Genomic DNA, 10,960 nt, shown 5'->3' on the forward strand with positions numbered 1-10,960 from the left:
CTTACGTTCCATAACCACAAGATGGCAGCACTCAATGCCAAAAACGATAGATGTGCCTTTATATTTAAGCTCCCGCATTTTATCTCAAAATAACTCTGAATGGCGTCTATTGTTAAGTTGCAAAGGATATTCAAGTCATCCAACAAAATGGGTTTTGTTTACCAATGAAAGTCTGGCTTTGTCTCCATTCAGTGGCATAGGCATGGGAGGGCTTAAAAATTATGCAAAATGTTTTCAAAATTGACTACATATTACAATAATACTTTAAGTAACGTTTTAGTTCAATAAACAACCAACATAAACATTCTATAACAAAAATAATGCACTCACATAAAAACACCATGGTAAAAACACCAAAGAGCAAACATTTTATCATTTTTTTGGATAACTTGATATGTAAATGTTAATTTAGAAAATACCCTATTTCTGTTAACTCAACATTTTTATAGTTTCAACAATTAGATATCAAATTCAAATTCCAATTTTATTTTTCACATACACAGTCATACACAGTACAAGATGCAGTAAAATGCTTATACAACCGCCAGTGACTTTAGAAAAAAATAAAAATAAAAACTTATACGTAAGAAATAAATATGAATAAAAAGAAATACTAAAAATAATAAATTTAACTATTAAAATAAACTGTACAAATAATGGCATAATAAAAAATATAACAGAATATAGAAATATAGAAGAAAAAAAGTATATATATAAAATTTGAAAGTGATTGAAGAGATTTTTTAAATAGTTGATAACTATCTAACTTTTGTTTAGTCATAAAGCTTATTTGTACAGCTCCATGAATTGTCCAGGGATTACAGGTTTGTAACATGGATAAAAAAAGTTTAATTTAAAGAGTAAAGAATCTTATGTGAATTTTATAGAATAAAGTTTTTGGTTATATTTGTTGGTGTATAAATGCTCCCCTCCGGTGGCTGTTAATGGTACTGCAGACGAAGTATTTTGTCCCCCTTCTCTTTCCGTACCTCAGCAGATTTGCGCGTAACAAGTTTCTTATAGCCAGATGGCTGTTTAGTTTCAAACCTGTGAGCTCTATTTGCATTGTGCATCTGGAAATTCTTATAATTCATCTCACAATTCAGTTTTTTTAACATGCACCTTCACTAAGTGTTTAAGTGATCTCCATATATATATATAATAATATGAATGTGGCAGGGTAAATGTCTGTTTTGAAATGTGCTTCGTTGGGGGGTGTGGCTATCAGATTAATACGGGGAACGCAGTCTATTTAAGGACCCTTATTTTGACTAGTGGTGTTGTGTTTGTGGTGTCTGGGTCCTCTGCAACCTGGCGTGTCCCTTTTCGTTCCTGATCCCTGTTAAGTTTAATTCTAGGGAGGTGACGGCATGGACGTGTGGGCTATTCTCGGCGGAGCGCGCTTTTAGTATCAGCGGCGCTAGCGGGATGAGAAGGCCGGCCGGTAGATTGAGCTGCGGCATCGGCGGTGAGTACTCATGCAGCTTCGTGCGGGCGATTGTCTAAACCAAGAGTGTGGTGGACTATTATAATTTCCTCGCCTTATTCCTAGTTGATAATGCTAGCGGCGACGCCATTGCTGTTTTGCTTATGTGTAAGAAGATTGCTTGCTTGTGACTCGGCTGCTTTGTAGGCCGTGGGGCTGGTAGCTACGGTGTGCATGCTGTTTAAGTTTCTTTTTGTTTTCTTATTTTTACTTTTGATTGCTTTTTGTTCTTGTTTTGTGTGAATGGAATTGCCTTTCCTGGCTGATTGTTTTGCATGTCTGCTTTGTGTATTCTGTTGTGACGGCGCGAATGGTTGTGTTGTTGTTGTCCTTTTGTTGTGTTAATTTGGTGCGTTTAGGCACCGGTCTCGGTCGTATATAGGATTGGGAGACGACTTGGTGCCCTCCTCCATATGCTATTGAGTCTGTGAAATTGTTTATTTTGTTTTGTTTATGTTTGTGATTATTGTTTAGTGGGAATTGTGTGGACTTTACACAATTGTGTTTGCTTTGTGTGTGTGTGTGTGTGTGTGTGTGTGTGTGTGTGTTCTTCTCTTTTTTTTATTGTTGTGAGTAGGAGCCAGGCACTGTGCAGGACAAAGAAAGCTGGCTGCATGCATTTGTGGTGTGTGCTTCACCGATTGCAAGGGTATCAACATAATTCTTTCTTGTAGTGAGTGCATGGCACTTAATTTGATGTGGATTTGGGGGGGGTTTTGAATGATTTGCTGAGCTGCAGCCGGCCTGCTTTGTCCTGTAGGTTTCTGTTCCCTTTTTCCTCTGTCCCTGAGGACTGTTTTTTATAAATTTTCTTTGATTGCTTCTGTGTCTCTTGGGAGCAAATAGATATTTGTCTGTTTTTAATAAATAAACCATCCTTTTTGTACTGCTACCCACGTCTCAGGTACTCATTATTCTTGCCTTTGATAAGTGGAGCTTACATGTGTGTCTTTATTGGGAGTATTTCCCTGGCGCCCCACCAGGGTGGCGTAGTCGGATTAAATTAATTTTGTAAATTCCCGCCTTTCGGGATATAACGGTTGCCACATTTTGGCGTAATCGGCAGGATCCACCTGGTAAGGCAAGGAATTTTCTTGAGTCGTGGGTATATTTATATTTGGTGATTTTGTTTTTTTTGTGTTTTTTTTTTTTCATAAGCAAAACAGCAGTGTGCTTTAGATTTCGTGGGCAAGTATGGAGGATGAGATGCAGGAGTTGCGAGAACTGGTGGCCCAGTTGAGGACGGATAATGACCGTTTGCGACGTGAGCGTGAGCTTTCCGGTTCCAATGCTGTCCCTGTTGCTGCTGTAACCACACCTGGCCCATCCCAGTCAGCGGAAGTCGATTTAGTGGCACCGGAACGATTTGTTTTTGTGCCTAGGGATCGGCGGTGTCCAAAATTTTGTGGTAAATCGGGTATAGGCATTGAGGAGTGGGTGGAGGAGGCCGAAGCATGTATGCGGGTTCGTTGTTTGTCTAAGGCTGATAGGGCATTTTTCCTCTTTGACCACTTGGAAGGTGAAGCCCGGGAAGAGATTAGACATCGTCCCAGTGGGGAACGGGGAGATCCGGATAAGATTATTGTGATTTTACGTGAGCTGTATGGTTGCTCCCAGTCATATGTAGCGCTCCAAGAAGCCTTTTTCTCCAGGAAACAGCAAGATGGGGAATCTTTGTTAGAGTTTTCCCTGGTCTTGATGTCTCTCCTCGAGAGGGTTAAACAACAGTCGGCCAATGCTATTCCTAATTCCGACATTGTGTTGCGTGATCAGTTTGTAGAGTATGTTGCTGATAGTGCCCTCCGCCGGGAATTGAAGCAGTTAGTCCGTCGTCAGCCCGCCGTTACATTATTGGAGGTACGGGGGGAAGCAATTAGGTGGGAACGAGAAGGGATGCCAGGAGGGGCGAGGGGTAGAAGTCAGTCCGTCCCAATGGCATATGGCATCCAGTACGGAGTGCAAGGGCATTCTCACTTAGAGCTGAGGGAGTTGCGGGAGATGCTGAAATTGCAGCAGCAGCAGCTGGATCGGCTTACTCGAAGTGTTGCAGATATGCGGTTTCCTCAACGGGCTCGTCGGCCCTCTTGTGCCGAAGTGTTACTTTGTCACCGGTGTCAAAAACCAGGTCACGTTGCCCGTGAATGTGATGAAGAACGTGTTCGTTCTTCCTCTTTAGCTCGCCGTGAGTCACCTTCTTCGACAAGGGTTGGACCAACTTTTGTTCAGCCGTCGGAAAACTAGGTCCCACCGAGCTGCTGAGTCACTGTTCGGTAGGGAAAGACACTGACTCAATGACGTTAACTTCTTTGCCACATTTAATGGCATCATGTCCACACCTTGTTGTTTGTATGGGAGGTGTACAAGTACCCTGTTTGATCGATACTGGCTCTATGGTATCTACGATTACGGAAAGTTGTTTCATGGAACTCTTTGTACCATTGGGCCAGGATCGTCTCCGGGCATGTCATTGGTTGCAGCTTCAGGCGGCCAATGGATCGTTAATTCCGTACGTTGGTTATGTTGAGTTGGACGTGGAGCTTTGTGGCCAGGTAATTTCAGGGTGTGGCGTATTGGTTGTTAGAGATCCCCCTAAGGGCACTGGTGCTCGAGTTCCTGGGATCTTGGGGATGAATGTTTTAAGTCGGTGTTATCAGGAGCTCTTTGGGTTGCACGGTGCTGCCCTTTTTGATGCACTATCTGTGTCAGAGGCCTCCCAGTTGGTGGTCCAAGCATTACAACATTGTCAGGAGGTAGGTGCCACCCCTCAAGCAAGCCATGTTGGAAAGGTGCGATTGCGGGGTCGTCATGGCTGTCGCGTTCCAGGCGGCACTATGAAAGTGGTGGCTGCTACTTGTTCTGAGCACTTTGCTGGGGGAACTGTGCTTTTCGAACCTCCAGAAACCGGGCTGCCTGCCGGACTTTTGGCATCTGCTGCCTTACTACGAGTGACTCGGGGTACAGTTTATGTACCTGTTGTCAACGTAGGTAAGACTGACATAATGCTTTTTCGGAACTCCGTTTTGGGCACCTTGCACCAGGCATTTATGGTGAGCTTGCCTAGTGGTGTTTCAGAATGTAATTCAGTTGCTGTGTCCGTAAATTTACAGACTTCTGTTGTTCTTCCTTCAGTAGTGGAACAAATCAAGAGTCTTGATCTGTCCGTGTTGTCAGAGTCTGAACAGAACCAGGTAAGATCCCTGTTGTTAAAATTTCATACAGTTTTCTCTGCGCACGAAGGTGATTTGGGATGCACGCAGCTCCTTTCTCATGACATCCCCTTAATGGACTCGGTCCCAGTTCGTCAACGGTATCGGCGGATACCACCGTCAGAGTATGATGTGGTGAAAACGCACATAAACCAGCTACTAGAAAATAACATTATTAGAGAGAGTTGTAGCCCCTATGCCTCTCCTATTGTGTTGGTCAAAAAGAAGGATGGGACCATGCGCATGTGTGTCGATTACCGTCAGCTGAATGCAAAAACCCGAAAAGACGCCTTTCCCTTGCCACGGATAGAGGAAACCTTGGATTCACTGACGGGGGCCCGGTGGTTCTCCACCATGGACCTCGCCAGTGGTTATAATCAGGTTTCTGTTACCGAGGCGGATAGACATAAGACTGCCTTTTGTACACCTTTCGGTCTGTTTGAATGGAATCGTATGCCATTTGGGCTCTGCAATGCCCCAGGCACCTTCCAGAGGTTGATGGAGAGGTTGTTTGGGGATCAGCAGTGCCAGTCCCTTCTTTTATACTTGGATGACATTGTGGTGTTTTCTTCTTCCGTAGCACAACATCTGGATAGGTTGGAGGTGGTTCTGAGTCGACTGGAGCGAGAGGGGCTAAAGGCAAAGTTAGCTAAGTGTGCGTTTTTCCAACAGGAGGTAAGTTATTTGGGACACATAATTTCGGCTAAGGGGGTGTCGACAGACCCAAGTAAGATAGAGGCAGTGAAACAATGGCAACGTCCTACGGGGGTGGCAGAGCTTCGGTCGTTTCTGGGGTTTGCCAGTTATTATCGGAGGTTTGTAGAAGGTTTTGCCAAGTTGGCAGCTCCTCTACATCGTCTAGTAGCTGAATTTGCGGGTCGTAAGTCCAGGGGTCGAGCAGAGTCGAGGTTTGGGGTGGCTTGGACAGAGCAGTGCCAGGTGAACTTTGAGGAACTGAAGAGCAGGCTCACTTCTGCCCCAGTATTGGCGTATGCTGATTTCTCCCTTCCCTTTATCTTGGAGGTAGACGCTAGTCATGGAGGGTTGGGAGCAGTTCTGTCCCAGGAACAGGGAGGGAAGGTGCGGCCTATAGCCTATGCTAGTCGCAGTCTTAGGCCCACTGAGCGCAACATGTCAAACTATAGTTCCATGAAGTTGGAATTTTTGGCGCTCAAGTGGGCCATGACTGAGAAGTTTAGAGAATATTTGCTGGGGCAGAGGTGTGTCGTTTTTACTGATAATAACCCCCTTAGCCACCTGGCTACGGCTAAGCTCGGGGCCACAGAGCAGCGGTGGGCGGCGCAGTTGGCCTCTTTTGATTTTGAGCTAAGGTATCGTTCTGGGAGGAGCAACCGGAATGCGGATGCCCTTTCGCGACAGGGTCCTTCCAGTCAGGGTGATTTGGCGGGGGTACTACCTGGCATAGCGCTTCCCACTGCGGTACAGCAGGCTGGTGAGGTGGGGATGGCTTCTCAAGCAGCAGTTACGGTGCTGCCTGGTTTGGCTGTGGATATGCAGTCATTACAGGATGAGGACCCTGTTATAGGGGAAGTGTTAAGGTTTTGGAGGCGAGGAGCCCCACCTAATTTAGAGGAACGTCGACGGCTACCCAAGGCTGTGGTAACTCTTTTGCGACAATGGGGTCGGCTGTGTGAGGAGGACGGGGTATTGTACCGCCGAGTGTGTCGTTCTGATGGGGGAGAGGAGGTGTTGCAAGTGGTGTTACCAGCACTATTGCGTCACGAGGTACTGACACAGTTACACCAGGAGCACGGGCACCAGGGGGTGGAACGCACCACTGAGTTGGTGCGACAGCGTTGTTTTTGGCCAGGCCTGACAGCCGATGTGGTACGATGGTGTCGAGAGTGCGAAAGGTGTCAGGCTTCAAAGGATACACGACATCTTCCCAATAGTTTTATGGGTCATTTGTTGGCCTCGAGGCCGAATGAAATACTTGCCCTTGATTTCACTGTATTAGAACCTACCCGGTCAGGATTGGAAAACGTGCTGGTAATAACGGATGTTTTTACAAAATATACCTTGGCTGTACCTACACGAGACCAACGGGCAGAGACAGTGGCCCAGGTTTTGGTGGCGGAGTGGTTCTACAAGTTTGGCGTCCCTAGTCGGATTCATTCAGATCAGGGCCGTAATTTTGAGTCTTCCTTGGTACAGCAGCTTTGTGCACTGTATAAGGTGGAAAAATCGCGTACCACTCCTTACCATCCAGCAGGGAATGGGCAGTGCGAGCGTTTTAACAGGACGTTGCACAACCTTTTGCGTGCCCTGCCTGTGTCTAGAAAAAGGGACTGGGCCTCATGCCTTCCACAAGTGCTGTTTTATTATAACACTACCCCTCATCAGACGACTGGTGAGTCTCCATTCTTTTTAATGTTTGGGCAAGAACCAAGACTCCCTGTGGACTTCCTCCTGGGTAGGGGCCAGGAGGTTGTAGTTGGTGGTGTGCATGAGTGGATGAGGGAGCACCAGGCTAGGCTTCGGGTGGCATTTGAGGGGGCACGGGGAAGACTGGAAGCTGCAGCAGGTCGTCGTAAAGCACAACACGATGCTCATGTCCATGATACACCACTGGGGGAGGGTCAGTTGGTTTATCTGCGTGATTATGGCGCTAGAGGTCGTCATAAAATTCAGGATCTGTGGAGCCCTGTGGTGTATCAGGTGGTTAGAGCCCCTAAGGAGGGTGGGGCAGTATATGCCATCGCACCAGTGGATGATCTGGGGAAGGTTAGATGTGTCCATCGGTCTGCCTTGAAGGCCCGGATCCGGAAGGATAGTGCGGTTGCAGTCTCTCCCTGTTTCCCCCCTTTGGAGACCAAGGTGTCGACACCAGAAGCCTTAGAGGAAGAAATCGATTTGTTTATGGTGGTGCCAGAATTTCCTCCGGTACAGGTTTCCCGGGATACTATTAGGTCACTCAGTAGGCCTGCAAATGCTGACGTGGGGACCACAGTTGTTGGAGGCCCTGAGGCTCCTAACTCTGCAGTAAGTGTATTACCGGGGCCTGTGCATTTGTCAGTGAGTCAGTTAAGTGGTCCGAGTACTTCTCTGCGGAGAACAGGGCGGACTACCGCAGGCCATCATTCAAATCTGCACCGGTTACCCCGTGCTGCAGCCGAAGGCATGAGGACGGCTGTAACACCAAGCCCTGTCTCAAATAAAATTTCTGTTTGGTTTAGGCCATGGGACATGGATACGGAGTAATCTAAGGGTATGGGTCCTTTAGTCATCGTCGGGACGCCGATAAAAAAAATAGGGGGTAGAATGTGGCAGGGTAAATGTCTGTTTTGAAATGTGCTTCGTTGGGGGGTGTGGCTATCAGATTAATACGGGGAACGCAGTCTATTTAAGGACCCTTATTTTGACTAGTGGTGTTGTGTTTGTGGTGTCTGGGTCCTCTGCAACCTGGCGTGTCCCTTTTCGTTCCTGATCCCTGTTAAGTTTAATTCTAGGGAGGTGACGGCATGGACGTGTGGGCTATTCTCGGCGGAGCGCGCTTTTAGTATCAGCGGCGCTAGCGGGATGAGAAGGCCGGCCGGTAGATTGAGCTGCGGCATCGGCGGTGAGTACTCATGCAGCTTCGTGCGGGCGATTGTCTAAACCAAGAGTGTGGTGGACTATTATAATTTCCTCGCCTTATTCCTAGTTGATAATGCTAGCGGCGACGCCATTGCTGTTTTGCTTATGTGTAAGAAGATTGCTTGCTTGTGACTCGGCTGCTTTGTAGGCCGTGGGGCTGGTAGCTACGGTGTGCATGCTGTTTAAGTTTCTTTTTGTTTTCTTATTTTTACTTTTGATTGCTTTTTGTTCTTGTTTTGTGTGAATGGAATTGCCTTTCCTGGCTGATTGTTTTGCATGTCTGCTTTGTGTATTCTGTTGTGACGGCGCGAATGGTTGTGTTGTTGTTGTCCTTTTGTTGTGTTAATTTGGTGCGTTTAGGCACCGGTCTCGGTCGTATATAGGATTGGGAGACGACTTGGTGCCCTCCTCCATATGCTATTGAGTCTGTGAAATTGTTTATTTTGTTTTGTTTATGTTTGTGATTATTGTTTAGTGGGAATTGTGTGGACTTTACACAATTGTGTTTGCTTTGTGTGTGTGTGTGTGTGTGTGTGTGTGTGTGTTCTTCTCTTTTTTTTATTGTTGTGAGTAGGAGCCAGGCACTGTGCAGGACAAAGAAAGCTGGCTGCATGCATTTGTGGTGTGTGCTTCACCGATTGCAAGGGTATCAACATAATTCTTTCTTGTAGTGAGTGCATGGCACTTAATTTGATGTGGATTTGGGGGGGGGTTTTGAATGATTTGCTGAGCTGCAGCCGGCCTGCTTTGTCCTGTAGGTTTCTGTTCCCTTTTTCCTCTGTCCCTGAGGACTGTTTTTTATAAATTTTCTTTGATTGCTTCTGTGTCTCTTGGGAGCAAATAGATATTTGTCTGTTTTTAATAAATAAACCATCCTTTTTGTACTGCTACCCACGTCTCAGGTACTCATTATTCTTGCCTTTGATAAGTGGAGCTTACATGTGTGTCTTTATTGGGAGTATTTCCCTGGCGCCCCACCAGGGTGGCGTAGTCGGATTAAATTAATTTTGTAAATTCCCGCCTTTCGGGATATAACGGTTGCCACATATATATATATATATATATATATATATATATATATATATATATATATATATTAGTTAAGCCCTGGCATATCCCTGGCAAATTCTCACTTAAAGTTACTTTTATTTAACCAGAAAGTTTATTTTTTTGTTGATTAGAAATGACACAGGCTTCTCCCAGAAGATAAGACGATGTGCAAGAGGCATCATTGTGGGAAAATTAATACTCATCTTCTATTTACATTTGAACAAAACATGGCATGTCCAAAATTATTTATACCCTTCTCAATAATCAATAGAAAAGCCTTTATTGGCCATTTTAGCAATCAAACACTTCCTATAAATGCTGACCAGCTTTCTGCATGTCTCCACTGGTATTTTTGCCCAGTCATCTTTAGCAATGAGCTCCAACTCTTTCAGGTTGGAGGGTCTCCATGCCATCACCCTGATCCCTAGCTCCCTCCACAGATTCTCAATTGGATTTAAGTCAGGACTCTGACTGGGCCACTGTAAAATGTTCATGTTTTTGTCTGCTAACCATTTCTTGCACATCTCCCATGGCCTGCACAATCACCAGATCTAAATATTATTAAGCCACTTTGGGGTGTTTTGGATGAGTGGGTCAGGAAACATTTTCCTCCATCAGCATCATGTAGTGACCTGGCCAATATTCTGCAAAAAGAATAGTGCAAAATCCCTCAGGCCACTGTGCAGGACTTGTATTTGTCATTCCCATGACATATTAATGCTTTATTGGCTGCAAACGAAGGCCCTACACCATACTAATGAATTATTGTGGTCTAAAACCAGGATTTATCAGGATTTAAAAAAAATAATAATAATTATTGCCTGTTTTTTTTTTTTTTTTTTTTTTTTTTTTTTTTTTTTGCAGTGTCTACCATTTTCCACAAATATGTTCAAATAGCTTATGGCTCCTTTTAGAAATTGTGTTACAGTAGGTGGTCAACGAGATTATGTTTTCCCTGCCATATTGACCTAAATTACTGCACAAATAGTTTAATGGGATTTTACTCTTTTACAATTCAGCTAATAAGATTTTTAGGAATTAAGGAAATACACTTTTCAGACCTTTAAAACCCTGCTCTCCATACTTTCTCTGAGCTAAAATAATTTTCCCTACAATTAACTTTAAATTCCAACACTTGGAAATGCTAACATAGGTACTTAGGTTTAATAGTTCTTTAGTGATGTCCAGACAGTATATACAGTAGTACAGTGCACATAGTACAGTATATAGTACAGTACATAACATACAAGTTGGCTAACTAATAATAAAACTTTTGCAATATAAATAAAATAATGTTAGTCTGAGATTTAAGTTCTAATTTATGAATTATATGAAATTATATAAATTATATTATTGAAATTTTTAAAAGAAATACATTTATAAAAAAAAAAACATATCATTGCCTGCCAATATAGGAAATATAGCAACTGTTTTAACCATTACCAATAACACACATTATTCCACTTCTTTTTTTCTTTTCTTTTTTTCCTTTTTTGTGTGTGTGTTGTCTCTTGAAGCTCCTGTCACCAAAACAAATCCCTTATGCACAAACATACTTGGCAATAAAGCTCTTTTTGGGTTTGACTAAAAAGCAAATTACTGCTAACACTACTCAACAATA

Source organism: Clarias gariepinus, chromosome 1 (genome assembly GCF_024256425.1).
Source record: "Clarias gariepinus isolate MV-2021 ecotype Netherlands chromosome 1, CGAR_prim_01v2, whole genome shotgun sequence".
Lineage (NCBI taxonomy): Eukaryota > Metazoa > Chordata > Actinopteri > Siluriformes > Clariidae > Clarias > Clarias gariepinus.